This window comes from Crinia signifera, chromosome 2 (genome assembly GCF_055691185.1).
Source record: "Crinia signifera chromosome 2, ASM5569118v1, whole genome shotgun sequence".
Classification (NCBI taxonomy): Eukaryota; Metazoa; Chordata; class Amphibia; order Anura; family Myobatrachidae; genus Crinia; species Crinia signifera.
Genome location: NC_139218.1, coordinates 150,008,272 through 150,025,208, shown reverse-complemented (window position 1 = coordinate 150,025,208; position 16,937 = coordinate 150,008,272). Strand labels below are relative to the sequence as shown.

Genomic DNA, 16,937 nt, shown 5'->3' with positions numbered 1-16,937 from the left:
GCTTCTTCCATCAACAGCTACCTGTCCAAATGGACACCCAATGCGCCTGTCCGTGAATGAGCGGAAATGGCGCTGCTATATAAAAAGCTGTGGCAAAAAGCAAAGTCTGCGGGCCTCACTATTTTACCCTGGATGCAGACTTCCAGTCATGACAATCCTCAGGTTTATTTTCTGCTGGAGTGAGGAACTTACATCCATAGAGTTCTGTGATAAACATCTGAATATCTGCAATAAGACGGCTATCTTCTACAACGCCTTGATGCGGGAGGCGTGTCAATGCAACCTCATGTCCCAGCCTCAACGCCGTATTGGTGGAGCAGGCAAAATTGTGGAGATAGATGAGTCGCTGTTTGCAAAGAGACAAGCGAATGTCGGCAGAGTTCTCCCACAGCAGTGGGTCTTTGGAGGAGTGTGTCGCGTAACAGGGGAATGTTTCATGTTGCCTGTGGAAAAGAGAGATGCGATGACCCTGATGACCGCAATTGCAGAGCATATCGAGGCTGGCACTACAATTGTAAGTGATTGCTGGCGTGCCTACAATACCGCAGAACTGGAGTGGGCTGGATACAATCATTTGAGGGTCAATCATAAATATAACTTTGTGGACCCGGACACTGGAGCACACACACAAAATATAGAAAGACTATGGGGATGTGCAAAGTGGCGGAACAAAAACGCCAGCGGGGCACAGCCCGCCATCACCTTGACTCTTAGGGGGACATTTACCAAAATGGATTCGTAGAAAAAAGTTATATTCGTAGGCAGAAATACACCTTTTTTTTACGAATTTGTATTTTTGGGATTTACAATCCCAAAAATACAACAATTCGTAGTCCTAAAGATGGAACATTCGTATTTGTATTTACAAATACGAATGTCTACACCATCGATAGGATACGACAGAAATCACCATTCAAAAGAATGGTGATTCCTGATTTACTAAGCAGCCGTACTGACAATACGGCTGCTTAGTGGTGTGAAACACCCACGCAAATACGACAGGAAAATAGAACACCATTTTCCTGTTCTATTTGCGTTTTAGCCTGCACGGATCAGTCAGATCCGTGCAGGCTACAGTGTAAAAAAATAGAAAAATAAACAAATTTAAAAAAAAAACGGCGTGGGGTCCCCCCCACAGCCATAACCAGCACCAGGCTGACGGAGCCGGGGCCGGTAATTAAAAATCAGGGAACCCGACAAATAGGGGTTCCCCGATTTTTAACAACCAGCCCCAGGCTCCAGGTCCGGGGCTGGTTCCCAAAATACGGGGGACAAAATGACTAGGGGTCCCCCGTATTTTAAGAACCAGCCCCAGGCAAAACCAGCCAGCAGGGTAATGTCACAGCCGGGGGACACTTATAATATAAGGTCCCGCGGCCAAAACATTCTCCCTACCGACCAGTCAGCCTGGCCAGGGGCCCTGGGGGAGTGGGGACCCCCCCAATGAAGGGGTCCCCCCCCTCCAGGACTTACCTGACCAGGCTGAAGCCTGGTGCTGTCCTCGATGCCCCTGGGCGGTGGGCATCGAGCTGATAAATGGTGTAAAAAAATAGATAAACTATTGTTTTTTACTGTGGCACTACAAGTGCCAGCAAGCCTCCCCAGCAAGCTGGGACTTGGAGAACCACAAGTCCCAGCCTGCTGGGCATTAAAGGGCCCGCTGGCACTTTTAGTTCTACAGTTAAAAAAATAGTGCACAAAACAAACTGATACACTTTAAAAATAAAACTTTATTACATACAAAGCCCACACATACTAATACTTACCTATCTTCTTTCCGTAGGTAGCCCTGATGTCCTGTGTCGGCGTCTTCTGGTCCTGTGTCGTCTTCTTCCTCCATGTCGACCGTCGCTGTCGCCGTCCGGATCCGACGAAATCCATGGAGGAAGCTGTGGAAGGAAACCATACTCACCTGTCCCAGCGCGACGTAGTCCAGGTAAGTGTCTTGGCAAAAAAACAAAACGAACACCCCGAATCCAGCCGGACAAGCAGGGAGCCGCACGGTGTTTACATTGTGCGGCTCCGCCTCCCGAATACCGCTATTAGCCGCCTTGCGGCCTAGCGGCTCCTGATTGGCCTGATAAGACACTTACCTGGACTACGTCGCGCTGGGACAGGTGAGTATGGTTTCCTTCCACAGCTTCCTCCATGGATTTCGTCGGATCCGGACGGCGACAGCGACGGTCGACATGGAGGAAGAAGACGACACAGGACCAGAAGACGCCGACACAGGACATCAGGGCTACCTACGGAAAGAAGATAGGTAAGTATTAGTATGTGTGGGCTTTGTATGTAATAAAGTTTTATTTTTAAAGTGTATCAGTGTGTTTTGTGCACTATTTTTTTAACTGTAGAACTAAAAGTGCCAGCGGGCCCTTTAATGCCCAGCAGGCTGGGACTTGTGGTTCTCCAAGTCCCAGCTTGCTGGGGAGGCTTGCTGGCACTTGTAGTGCCACAGTAAAAAACAATAGTTTATCTATTTTTTTACACCATTTATCAGCTCGATGCCCACCGCCCAGGGGCATCGAGGACAGCACCAGGCTTCAGCCTGGTCAGGTAAGTCCTGGAGGGGGGGGACCCCTTCATTGGGGGGGTCCCCACTCCCCCAGGGCCCCTGGCCAGGCTGACTGGTCGGTAGGGAGAATGTTTTGGCCGCGGGACCTTATATTATAAGTGTCCCCCGGCTGTGACATTACCCTGCTGGCTGGTTTTGCCTGGGGCTGGTTCTTAAAATACGGGGGACCCCTAGTCATTTTGTCCCCCGTATTTTGGGAACCAGCCCCGGACCTGGAGCCTGGGGCTGGTTGTTAAAAATCGGGGAACCCCTATTTGTCGGGTTCCCTGATTTTTAATTACCGGCCCCGGCTCCTTCAGCCTGGTGCTGGTTTCGGCTGTGGGGGGGACCCCACGCCGTTTTTTTTTTTATTTATTTATTTTTTCTATTTTTTTTTACACCTTGCAGCCTGCACGGATCTGACTGATCCGTGCAGACTGCTAGAAATAATTCGTATTAGCGGCCGTATATACGGCCGCTAATACGAATCATTACACCATCGGAGGGTTACAAAGCAGTCGTATCTGACTGCTTTGTAACTGATCCTCCGGAACACGAGTTTGCATACGACTTAAACAGTCGTATGCAACCGTAGGGAAAATACGAATACGAAAAACTAGGTTTTTCATATTGGTAAATTTCCCCCTTACATGCAAGAATTTGTGTGGCGAAAGTGCCTGGCGGGTGACAGCCCATTTACACGCATTCTACTGTACATGCACTAAGTTTGTTGGCTAAGTAATTACGCCTATTAATGATTGTATGATATGTGTTCTTGTTGTTCTAATTTATTGCTGATATATGATAATTACAGTTATTCCTTAAATTCTGTTGTCCTTAATGTGTCAGATATGAATGATATTTATGAATGATATTGGATGTTCACAACCAGGCCACTATCAACGTGAACCCGAAGCGTGGCGGGCGCAGCGAGCCCGCGAGGGGCGGCGGTACGCGTCCTCCGACCTTTTCATACCCCCACTATCCACGTCGGCGTGGAGTTGAGAATAGAATAGTGTGGCGAGCGCAGCGAGCCACCGAGCCCAAAGCGTGGCGAGCGGACGCGGACACCTGTGAAGCCCGCGAGGGGACGCGGATAGCTGTGAAGGTGTCGGCGTCCCCTCGCGGGGCTCGCTGCGCTCGCCACGCTTCGGCCTCGGTGGCTCGCTGCGCTCGCCACACTATTCTATTCTCAACTCCATGCCGACGTGGATAGTGGGGGTATGAAAAGGTCGGAGGACGCGAACCGCCGCCCCTCGCGGGCTCGCTGCGCTCGCCACGCTTCGGGTTGGCGTCATTAGTGGGGTGGCGTTAACAATGGGGGTGGGATTTCACTTTTGTCACTTTTTGGGGGTTTTGGGCATTTTTTCATTGAAAAAAAAAATATGCCGCCGCATATGTACTAACATGGAATGTGGTGTGCGGGGGGTCTCCGTCACCTCCCTGCCCCCTCCTGCATCCCTCACGCCGGGGACAGCTAAGAAAGCTGTCCCCGGCGCCTCCTCCTCCCCCTGCAGCCGGAAGGAAGTCCGGCTGCGTCACTAGGGGGAGGAAGGTGTTACCTTCCGGGTCCAGGAGGACCTGGACCAGGTAAGAGAGGGAGGGGGAGAGGGGGTTGGCGGGTTTTTCGGCGGAGGCGTCGGACGGCGAAAAGAAGCCCATAGGCTTCTATAGGGTATCGCCACCCAAAGGTGGCGATACCCTACACTGCGGTGATGTGGCGGCCGGGTAATAGTACATAGGAAAATGCAGTAAAACGGGGGTATATATATTTTTTTTTTAACATAATCATGTGTTCAGTAAGATGGGTGCAAATCTCAGTCCAGAAATGTAATGAGACTTGAAAGACACTGCCAGATCTTGATCTCTTGTGGGCATGGCTGACACATTCTTTGTTGGTGAAAGCGTGGAAACTTGAGACCAGGCTAAGATCATTTATTGACGTCACAAGTTCTACAGTTGTCAAATAAAACAAACTAATAAATTCCTGTTGATCATATGTCTGTTGACAGTGGATTAACATACTGCATAAACCCCTAGAATAGATTCACCTTATTCAGAAAGACAGATAACCAATGCAATATAACAAAATACATTTCAGAAGTAATATGTTTTGGTTATCCTATTGTTGCAATCTTTTTTACTATTGCTTAACCCAGTGGTTCCCAAACTGTGGGCCTTATTCTAGTTCACTCTTTTCCTTCTTAGCTGGACAAAACCATGTGCACTGCAGGGGGGCAGATGTAACTTGTGCAGAGAGAATTAGATTTGGGTGAGTTATTTTGTTTCTGTGCAGGGAAAATACTGTCTGCTTTATTTATACACTGCAATATAGATCTCACTTTTAAGAAAAACCCCACCCAAATCTAATTCACTCTGCACAGGTAACATCTGCCCCACCTGCAGTGCACATGGTACCATGCATGGTGACCGGGGGTAAGTTACTGTGTGTATTGCACTGCGTGGTAAAGGAGACAGCCGGGCAGAGCGGTGGGAAACCCTGCTGTCTCAGAGCAGGTTCATCTGTATGCGGCGTGGCTATTTCAAATGATATGCCGGCTCTCGACTTGTGAGCCAATCGGAGCTTGCGGCCTGGCAGCCAATCAGGCAGCAGTGATGAGCATCGGGAGCTGAGGCACACTGAGTGCACAAGTGTGCAGTGGATTACTGGGAGTTAACTAACTACTAAGTCCCATAAAACTTTGCACAAGAGGTCAGAGGCTGAGAGGCTTGTGCTGAGCTCTGTACTCGTTATGGGAGGGTTTATAATCAGAGGCAGTGCTGAGCCTGTGAGGTCTCCTACTGAGCAAGATTCAGAAGGACAAAAATAGGCTTTCCATGTGGTGTATACTCTATATATTTTTTCTCCCCCCTCTGCAGTTACCCATTGACTATTGATCATTTAACCTAAGCCCCTTATGGGCACTTCCCCATTAGAGCTTTCAGATGATCAGCCTGTTGTACATTCTAGATCCCACAAGACATCTAATACCAGCAAGTTTGTACATACCCTCCCATGTCATTTTTTCCCTATTCTTTCTGACCACCTCCAGTTGAAGACCACATATACAGTATTATAGGTACAACTCTCTGATAATCCAGCTGCCGTGCTAGCACGCTTACCCATGGGGTTTACATGTATTCAACCAACAACTTTGGAGTTTACATGTACTCTCTTATCGCAATGTTCCTACCTTTGCTTTAGAACGTGTCCTTAAATTTGAACGTACCTCCTAGTTTATTTGAACTAGTCAGTGACATTATACATGTATGATCTACATGCAAGGCTTTGCTGCTAATATGGGCACTTGCTTTTATCTGCTATTTTAGTGACTCTATGGACTTTTATACTGCTGTTACTCTGTGTTCTGACAGTGTAATATTTTCCCATGTAGTTTGTGGCCAGTAATGACAAGAGGGAGAGGGCCCCCACTGTCGAAAGTGACCCAGGCCCCACCAAAGGTTTAATCCAGCCCTGCCCGTACATATCTTTAACATTAGTCCTAAATCTGTTTATACTCCAAGCAAATATAGACCTAATTCCTTTCTACTAAAACAGAGCTCCATTCATGTATTGTAAAGTGTACTGTACATGTCAATATATATTAATTTCTCGTCATTTTCTATTGCTGTATGTATATTGAGAAAGTTTGAACCACTCAATGATAGGCTACAATCAGTCTTTTTATTTTACTAAGCAGTTGTGTAAACAATAACACTAACATATTTGTTATGGATCCCTAAATATGTGAAAACATTCTTGAAAAGCCATCATTTTTAGGAAACAATAAGGTTCTCATACCCTCCAACTGTACCGATTTAGCCGGTACAGTACCGTTTTTAAACGGTCTGTACCGGCTAAATCATAGTGTACCGAATGTACCGGTTTTTGGGATCCCGCGCTGGTGTCAGTGCGGGTCGGGTGGGCACTGATGCTGTATCGTCCATTGCGGGTCGGGTGGGCACTGGCACAACAAGCTGGGCCACAGAACGGTAACTCCTGCTGCTCCAGTGTTGCCGCCTTCTCCTCCCCCGCACGCCCGGGACGTGTGCTACGTCGCTTGCTCTGAATGACACCCAGGACAGTGCAGGAAGGGAAGCGCCGCTCAGTCAGTATAATAGGGCTTTCTGTGCAACTACATGTGTGGGTGTATCGGTTAGTTTCTCATCGTGGAAATGATCCAGCCACTCTTCTCCCTGTGCTGCCGTGCGCACGGGCAGCACAGGGAGAAGAGTGGCTGGCTGCAGTGAAGAAGACTGACTGAGCGGCGCTTCCCTTCCTGCACTGGCAGTGCATGCGACGTAGCACACGTGCGGCGGCTGAAGCTCGCACCGGTCCCGGGCGTGCGGGGGGAGGAGGAGAAGGCAGATGAACTGGTAAGACCAAGTGGGGTGTCTTGGGGGGTGGATGACTGCTCCCACTACAACACTACCGTCTCCTTTTCCTCAACTTAACTCAGTAGTCGCATCTGCTGGCAAAGTTTTGCAAACATGAATCTCCTGTTGCAAACTACAAGTTCCAGCATGCACTGCTGGCCACTTGGAGCTGGGGATCCACTATAGTGGTGCTGGTTTGGAACAGCAGATGGGTAACTGTAGAGAATGACATCCGATGCTGGCTGAAAGGGGAGGTCCACAAGCAACAGGACCAGGGACATCATCAGCATAGGTAACCTGGGTACATATACATGGGGTGTAGTAGTTGGTGCACAGTACACATTCAGAAAGGGGACGTGGCTGCACCTTATTTTTTTATACCATGGCCATGCCCCCTTGTTAATGGCCACGCCCTCTTTCTGAATGTGTACTGATTTCTTATCTTCAAATGTTGGAGGGTATGGGTTCATAATAGGGGCTTATTCCAAGTTGAGTGTATTGAAATAAATAGGGATGTTCATCCATATGCAGAGTTGTGGATTAAGGCCATGTTGTTTCTGAGAACAGGCCACATAGGAGTTGATTCAGATATGGGCTCCGTGCTGTAGCAGCCTTTACTGCTAAATTATGCAAAGATAGCAGGAAGTGTTTTGTGTAAATAGATGCCTCCTTCATACTTGTGTGATCATCTTCTATGAACATAGGATTACTTACATCTGAGTACCCCTCATATTATTAAGGATGGTCAGCCTGTTCATGCTGCTGGTCCAGGAACCGGGGTGTCAACAGTCTTACCACAGGTAATGGCCAATGGGGGGAGGTGTGGCTTCTAGGAAATGTATGTGAACCAGCCACTCTGCACAGGAGAGCACTAGTCCCCATTGTGGTGGATTGCTACAGTGGAGGAGGAGGAACTGAAGGAGAGGAATCTGCTTAGTGCGATCACTTGGCAGGAAATTGCGCCACAGCGCACCACACAGCAGAGTTTGCCATATTCTGTGCTGGGAAGAGAAGCTGCTGCAGCAGCTAGTCCACTCTCCCTTCATAATGTACCTCTGCAGCAGTGTTCGGTAAGTGTTTTTGCCCTGACCCCCCACAGGCCCCTCCATCTGACCTGGGCATGGATAAAGAGTACCTACTCCCACGCCTCTCAGCACACTCTCCAGAAAATCCGCATCAGAAAATGCAGACCTTGGTATCACCAAAACTACAAAAGGGAGGATATACATATACCTCATTTCGTAAAATGCTACCTGATGCAACTCACTACTCAAAATGCCTCAGGGGCACTTGTGCATGCACAGGGCCACAAACATTGGCAATGTATGTAAACCATGTGTGTAAACCATGTGTGTGTGTGTGTGTGTGTATAGGTCTGCTACTCAGCACACGTTACTGTTCTCAATCGGAGTGTATGTAGATGGTAAATTATGGAAAAGTAAAAAAAGGGAGAAGTCATTACCATGTCAAACTTTTGCTTATGTCAACATTTTGGCAATGTCTACCTTGTGCATTTCATTCTTTTGTCAATGTCATCCTTTGGATGTCGACATATTGACTGGCAACCTAGACATTGTCGACCTTTTATCTGGACACCCTGAGAACAAAGCTAGGCCCATCCAGTGCCAGACTGGTGCCAGAAAGACCCACCAGGGAAATGCATTGGTAGGGGCCCATGTTTAGGGGTGTGACCAGTCTCCAGAAGGGGTGTGGCAGCCACCATATTGGTTTGTCTAGCCATTAAATACAGGAACAAGAGATAAATATAGCGCAGAAACATGATCCAAGTAGCAGTCCAAGCAGCAGCTCCACACCGCAAAACTATGACTTATCCGCACAGCAGCGATAGCAGATTAGTCCTCCCAATTCCACAGGGATCCCCACTGCAACCCTATCACTTATTCCACAGAGCAGTGATAGTGCAGGAAATCTGTATAAGTCCACACAGCACTGGACACCACACACAGGAGAGTAGTTGGGCCCACACAGGGAGGATGATGCGTTGCACAAAATACCTATATAGAGTTTTCCCCCTTAGCCCAGGATAGTGACTAACATGAGGAGTTGACCTGCGCAAGCTCTCTTGAAACCTTGTAAATTCCCATAATGCTGTGCTCACCTGGGCATACAGCTACATGATTGGTGGGTTCAAGCATAAGGTCTATCCCTCCTTCCTCCCTCAGCTGTCACTCTCCTGCTGCCCACCTGCTGTGTCAGGTTCTGCAATGTCTGATAGAGTTTAGAGGCACAAATGGGAGCAAATAATAGGGATTATGACCTGTTAATTGGTTCATGTGCCGTTTGGTGAGATGCTATACTTTCCCCCTGGATACTTCCTGCGTGACCATATAAGGATAACAGCATATGATATATAGGGTAGAAGTCCCATGAATACACACAAACACTTGGGGAATAATGACATAAGCATGACGGACACGTGGGGAACAGAAGGGCTAAAAAGTACATTAATCACTACACAGAATAAAATACAGGTCGAGTATCCCATATCCGAATATCCGTTATCCGAATTATTCCGAAATACGGACATTCCAGAAAGTGAAAAAAAATTTTTTTTTTGCTAAAAACTCACTGGGGACATTTGTAACAGCATCACTGGGGACATGATATGTAACTGGCACTATATATGTGCAAGACAATGATTGCTTGGCATTCAAATTCAGTGCTGAGATAGTACACACATTTTGTTTCACGTTTTGAAACCTTGTTTTTTGAACAATTAAAATATATTTGTGTGTATTTTATGTGGTAATAAAATATATTTGTGTGTATATTATGTGTTTATACAGCATAAATGCAAGATACTTCAAAATACATCATTGAAATATTAAAATATTCCGAAATACGGAATAATCCGTTATCCAAAATTCTCCTGGTCCCGAGCATTTTGGATAAGGGATACTCAACCTGTATCATAATTACAGTTTTACCATCATACCTTCACAATATGTATAATGTATAATTAAAGTGCAGAGTCTGGAAACTGGTCTCATGAGGATCAGGTGGTCCTCCAGGCTGTAGGGCCAGTCCAACCCTGGGCCCACCTATCCAGCTGGGACTCTGTGACCCTACTCTCAAAGTATCACGACAATCACAATCCTAACCCTTTAGGATTTTCTATATTCCTGCATCGAAATATGTCCAGTAATAGTTAAATAGTCCTGGACATCAGTTTGGAGGAATTATACCCCATTTCTCCATACAAAACAGTTTAAATTATGTAATACATAGTTACATAGTAGGCGAGGCTGAATAAAGACTTTCGTCCATCGAGTTCAACCTAGTAGTACGTATATTATGTTTTTATATTATAGATTATGTCTCTTATTCATACCCCTGTATGATATTGGCCAACAAGTGCTTATCCAACCTTGTTTTGAACACATTTATTGTATAAGCCAACACCACCTCTCCTGGAAGAGAGTTCCAGAGTTTGACTGCTCTGACTGTAAAGAATTTTTTTCTTCTAACCATAGAAAATCTTTTTTTCTACTATTCTGTATTCATGCCCCCGCATCCTTGCTTTCTTTCTAGTAGAAAACAGGGTGTTTGACAGTTCCTTATATTGGCCCCTGATATATTTGTACATGTTGAGCATGTCTCGCCTTAGACGTCTCATTTCTAATGTAAATAGTCCCAAATTGGATGATTTCAGAATTCAGAATTTATTTTCCCATCAATGATGGCAGGGTGTCTTGGGCCATATGCAGCAAAACAGGCCCAAACCATGATACCACCAACACACGTGTTTCATAGATGTATCTGAGTTTTATGCTGGAATGCAGTGTTCTCCTTTTCTGCAAACATAGTACATTTACCCCATAGTTTTGACACTCACAGATATGTAAATTTGGATAATTTTTCTCAATAAAAAAAAAATAGACACGTCTACATTTTTTATGTTATAATGCTGTATGACAAAAATTATAAATGCAAAATACTGAATAGAGTCCTATTGAATATTACAGTACTTCACTAAGATCTAAACATACCCTTTTGTTGCGACTTCTCAATAACAACCTTTAAATTATTCCCCATTTCTTGTGCCACTAACAGGGGACAAATTGAGAAGAGCAGCATCACAAATTTGGAGGATGCTCAGTGTGCATTCTGCAGGATGAGTTGTATTGACTATACATGACTGATGTCCACAGAATATATCACATATCTATTAAACTGGTCAAACTTTGTTATTATTAGCTTCTCTATTGTATGTTTGCCATGCTGCTGTTTGGTGATATGATTTCAAACTACGGCAAATGTTTTCTCCTGCCACCACATCTCCCAGGCCTTCTTGAGCATACTACTTAACTCACACCATTTCCCATAAGCTTTTATAAAAGAATAGTTTGTGTCTCTCTTTACAAGATGACGACCAAATTGAATGTACCATTATTACATCACGTATTGCGGGGTATTGTACAGTGTACCTCATTACATTCCTCATTAGCTGCTGGTACAGATTGTCCTGGAGTCTCAGATCTGTGTTATACTATCATCAGCTGATTTTAGATGAGACAGAATGTTAGTGTCCAGGATCCTGTTACTGCTCTCAAATCCCACATGGGACCGACTTGTGGAAAGCATCTAGTATTTAGTTCATCTAGCACAAACATGTTCACTCAGCACAGATTGCAAAATATCTGCTTCACTGTCTCTCAATGGTACCATAGTAGTTAAAAGATACCCAGCTTTCTACCTGCAATCTTTCCTATATAACCGGTGCTTTCTCTCTGTTTTAAATATGCCCTGAGGACTCAATGCTTTTAGAAGAGAATTTGCTCTCATTAAATATGGACTCTTTGGGCTTGTTCGCACCTATATAATGTTAGTTCACTATTCAGGCAGTATCGCCTGAAAATAGGATGAATACTTTCTTATTGGTTCATATACACCAGTGCATTTAAAATGTTAGAATGCAGCATTACAGCACAATATTCTGTATTTGTAAAAGTGTTGTGCATGTAAAACGAATACAAATTGGTAATATATATATATTTTCCAAAAAATGGATTTTCTTATTTTGGAACATGTTTGGGAATTTCCATTTTTTTATACAATAATTTTCTATGGAGAGTGAGCTTTTATGTTAGGTAGAAATTTGTAAATACCGGTAATTAGCGCATATCACTGAAAAGCATAATATATATTTTGAACCTAATTTCCCTGCCCTCCTCCTTAGGTGCTCTAGTCCTATGGTTTTAATAATAATGTTAGAGCTTATAATGATCATTGGTTACATTTTAGGATCTCACAGAAAGTTACAAGTGTCTCGGTGGAACTGTAGTTGATATTAGGTCTTGCGGTACTGGTATCCATTTGTGTGGAGTTTGAGTTTCTCTGTGTGTTTCAGTTTCTACCCACACTTCAAAGATACATTGATGTGTCAATTGGCTTCTGACCAGGGGTGGATTGGGAAATAAAAGTGACCCTGGAAAAATTTCTAGAAGTGGGCTCATGTGGGCGCCACCAAATCAAATATAGCCAGAACCAACACCAAAATAGGCGGGATTAATACATCACTACACTTGTGTACAAGATGTTGATTTGTATATGCTTTAAATATATCTTTAAGCTGCTGGAACAAAAACACAAACCTTCTAATTTCAACAACTCACTATAATAAACTCCAGAATATCACAAATATCTCCATCACTCCTGCAGTGAAGCCCAGAAACCCCCACAGATAGCTCCTCTCCCTATAACAGATGTCATACTGGATATAGATGGGCGCCTGTCCAGTGTGTCACTAGCCAGGTAGGGGGCATGACACAACATTTCAATGCTCTACTTTAGTGACAGGAGCCAGCTGCTGCAGTGTGACATTCTCCTCCTGTGCAGCCTGGCGGGTATATGTTCTCTGTGTGCTAGTATACATACCCCTGCCTATATTGTCACCTACCTGGCTGCTGAAGCGACCAGTGGCGCCACAGATGGCTGCCTAGGCGCTGTGCTGCTCGCCGGGCGTGTGGTCCCCGCATGTAATGTCTCAATGTAATGTATGTAATTGCCCCCCCCCCCCTTCATCCCTGCTTGATGCTGCACTGTATATCCACAAAAAATTCATAGTGTGCGCAAGCACACATGGCCAATAAAGTTGATTCGATTCTATTCTAAAGTACTCACTCCTTCAACAGAAAAAGAGCTGACACTGCAGAAATCCCCATCTCCAGAGGCAACCAGCATCTCCAGAGATGGTGGACAGGCCCTTGAAGTGATTAATATGGGGTCCCTGCAAGGCAACACTCCTTCCCAATATGTGACACCCCTTTTTTGGCAGCTGCACCTCGGATTAGCAGAGGTGTTAATCCAGAGTGTGCACCAGTATCTCCACACCCAGTGATGCCTCTACTAAAAATTTAGATGAGTATTTGCAGTGTCAGGTATTCTGCTCTGCGATCCAGCAAAGATTGTGTGGAAAACAAGAGGGGGATGGGGCCACTACTCTGGCCAGGACCACATCTTGAAAAGTCATTGGCTGACAGTTGGCCACACATTTGCATCAGCCTACTAGGAATCTTCCCTGTGAGATCTATGGAAGATCCGCCCCTGCTTTTGCCTAAATTCAGCGTAAGGCCCCCATACACTTTGTGATTTTGGCCTAAGTCTGGCGGATCAGGCTTAGAAATTGGGTGAAATCAGCCCAGGGGCCAGATTCTCTAAACTTCAAAAGTGATAAAATGGAGAGTGATAAACAGCCAGCCAATCAGCTCATACCTGCCATGTCACAGACTGTGTTTGAAAAATGAGGAGCTGATTGGCTGGCTGTTTATCACTCTCCATTTTATCACTTTTGAAGCTTAGAGAATCTGGCCCCAAATCTGATCCAATGCGTGCCCCTGTGCACATCAGGTCGGGATCAGAGCATGCAGAACATAAGATATATCTGTATTGGATCCCATCAGCGGCACGTCATGGGTGATTTTTATGGAACTTAATGTACAATGTACGTTCTGTCCATAGGTGTGTGCCAGCGGTGCTGCACCTCTGGCACACACCTATCAGCAGGTCTGGCTAGCATCAGTATGGCAGCAGGACATTTGAAAAGAAAAACATTCAAAAGGTGCTAATCAGTTTCTGCCCATTCTTTTGAATATTTTTTATTATTATTCTCCTGCCCCAGCCGCTTGGGAGTTTTTACATACAATAAATTGCATGTGAGCCTCCTGGGAAGATGCCAGGTGGCTCACAGAGGTGCTGGATGCAACTTCTATCCTTTGAAAACTCACGTATGGGGCCTTTAGTGTGTGTATGTGTGAAGTAATGTATAATACAACCTCTAATCCCTTTCAGTAAAGGCCTATACTGCTTAATGCCAGTCTTGGTACTTTATAGTGGCAGGTTTTACATAGGACTGCAGCAGTCCCAGCTAAATTCACCACACATCCATTGAGCCTTCTTCATACCAATAAACTGTCTCCAGTATGTTGGCAGAGTAAACCACACTTGACTCTCTCTGCTAATCACACACCAGACTGGCAGTCTATTGGCCCCCATACAATAGGCCAACTTGTCCGAAGGACAAGTCGGACCTAATTATACTGACAAATCCCCGGGGAGGGTCACACACGATTTGGCACTTGATGTGCCAAGTTTTGCATGTGATAAATCGCATGCGATTTATCACATGCAGTCCCCGGGGAGATGCAGGTGGCGGGAGCCGGGAGACGTGCGGGACAGGGGGGATGCAAGCAGGGAGCCGGTCTGGAGAGGCAGTGGTCAAACTGGTCCGGGCGGTGAACGCCGCAAGGGGACCAGAGACAGGGTAGCTTAGGGAAGCCGGGCAGCAGAGGGCGAATATAGCAATAATTGAACAGTCAGTGATTGGCTGAGAGCTCTCTCAGTCAGAGAGCTCTTACCCAATCACTGGCTGTCCATTGATTTCTATGTGCCCGGCTTCCCCTACGTTACCCGGTCTCTGATCCCCTCTCAGCGTTCACCGCCCAGGACAGTGCGCCCACTGCCTCTCCAGCCCGGCTCCCTGCTTGCAGCCTTCCTGCCCCGCTCGGCTCCTGGCTCCCTCCACCGAAGGTACCTACACACTGTGTCCCCTGCCCGCCTCGGGCTGCACATAAAATTTAACAGATCTTATGTGCAGCCCGTCCGACCTCCCAACTCCGACAAGATGAGCACGGGACCACAGATCGGATGGGACGTCTGCACATGCAATTTGGGCCGATTTCACGGCCCGAATCGGGTGAAATCGGGCTCAAATCGCATAGTGTATGGGGGCCTTAAAGGGAATAAATCTCCAGGGAGCTTTTTATGTGAAGCCACTTCCATTGTGCCTCGGAACAAAGGAAGGTCTGCTGGCGCTGAACTTGTTTGTCCACGGGATAAATGCTCGTGATGTAAATGAAGATATGAAAAATAATAATAAAAAAGTAGTGAGATAATTTAGGAGTGAGAGTGCTTTCTAGTGGGAAAAGAACACTCTGGGTGAGGGATTCGTACCAGAACTCACTATTAACCTATTACCGGTATCTTTTTATGGGTCCACCCGTGTGTGAAATATGGAAGACAATACCAATGGTGAAGGAAAATCTCACAAAAGGCGTACCATACTCACTGAATGATCAGGAGTATTCACGCACATAAAGGTATCTTTATCAGTGTACAAGATATGCAGTATCCAGAACAGATGCCTACCGTACTCACTGAGAACGCAGGCAGCATACACACATAATGGTTTCTTTGGAAGACAAGTGGCCCACTCTCCAATAAAGCCCTCAGCCTCAATGGCAGGGGTATATGCAAAAAAGGAGGAGGACCGGTCTTAGTGAAAAATATTTAATAAGGGAACAACTGATATGTGGCCTTTTGGCCAATAACCACAAAGCAGAAGGTCCAATGAATGACAATAAAAACAGAATAAAACACTCACTTTTCTCACTTTATAACGCACCTATTAATAGTGAGTTCTGGTACGAATCCCTCACCCAGAGTGTTCTTTTCCCACTAAAAAGCACTCTCACTCCTAAATTATCTCACTACTTTTTTATTATTATTTTTCACATCTTCATTTACATCACTAGCATTTATCCCGTGGACAAACAAGTTCAGCGCCAGCAGACCTTCCTTTGTTCCGAAGCATCTACCAGAGAGGATTGATCAGTGGTCCTCCAGTTTTGGTTTGCGGCTGCAAAGACTTTTAGCGCCTTGGGACTTTTCAATCACTTTTTTTTTTTTTTACTTCCATTGTGCCATTGTCAACAGGCTTATCATACCTTTGGTATCCGGATGATAGTATTATGCTGTTACGCTTTAATCTCCCGCAAACTGTCTTCACCTACAGCAGCTGCCTTTCCCAGGTAGATTAGGTCCACCCAGTACCCAGATGTCCCCAGGTCTTTAAGTGGGCAAAAACATTATCGGAGGCTGGGCAAGGGCAAGGAAGGTACTGGTGTTAGTGATACAGAAGGAAGGACCAGACACACAGGACAGACAAGGAGTAAGGACTGGCTGGAGCACACCACCACCTGTGACTGGCAGGGGATCACTGTGGCAGATGTAACAAGCTAGCGACCATGTAGTGTAGATGTTAGCATATGGCTACTGGGTACTGCAGTGGCAAAGGTGATTGCGATCCAGTAGCTAATGGCACCTCCATGCCTGTGCGGGTAGACAGGCAGACAGACAACAGGACTGGTTTGCAAAGCTGTACTGGCTCAGGCAGACAAACAAGACAGACAAGGAATAAGGATTGGCTGGAGCATGCTACCACCTGTCACTAACAGGGTACCACTGTGGCAGATGGTACAAGCTAGAAAGTAGTGTAGTGGAGATGTTAGCGTATGGCTACTGGGTAGTGAATTGCAGTGGCAAAGGTGATTGTGATCTAGTAGCTGGTGGCACCTCCATGCCTGTGCAGGTAGACAGACAAGCAGGACTGGTTTGCAAAGCTGTACTGGCTCAGGCAGACAAGCAGGACCAAACTGCAGAGCAACTGTAGTTACAGATGGTCAAACAGGCAACAGGATCCTATAGC

At 45.8% G+C, this 16,937-nt stretch overlaps 1 protein-coding gene across 3 annotated transcripts in view; it reads left to right on the top strand.

Moving 5' to 3' along the window:
- The window catches only part of IP6K3 (inositol hexakisphosphate kinase 3), a 211,538-nt gene that overhangs the window by 52,994 nt on the left and 141,607 nt on the right, over window positions 1–16,937 (top strand). Inside the window, exon 1 of one of the 3 annotated variants that reach the window (XM_083173106.1) lies at window positions 1,820–1,936. The exons of the other annotated variants lie outside the window; for them this stretch is intronic. The gene's annotated coding sequence lies outside the window, so the exon portion shown is untranslated. Of the gene's footprint in view, window positions 1–1,819; window positions 1,937–16,937 lie in introns of those variants that run through there. 3 annotated transcript variants of the gene reach the window in all.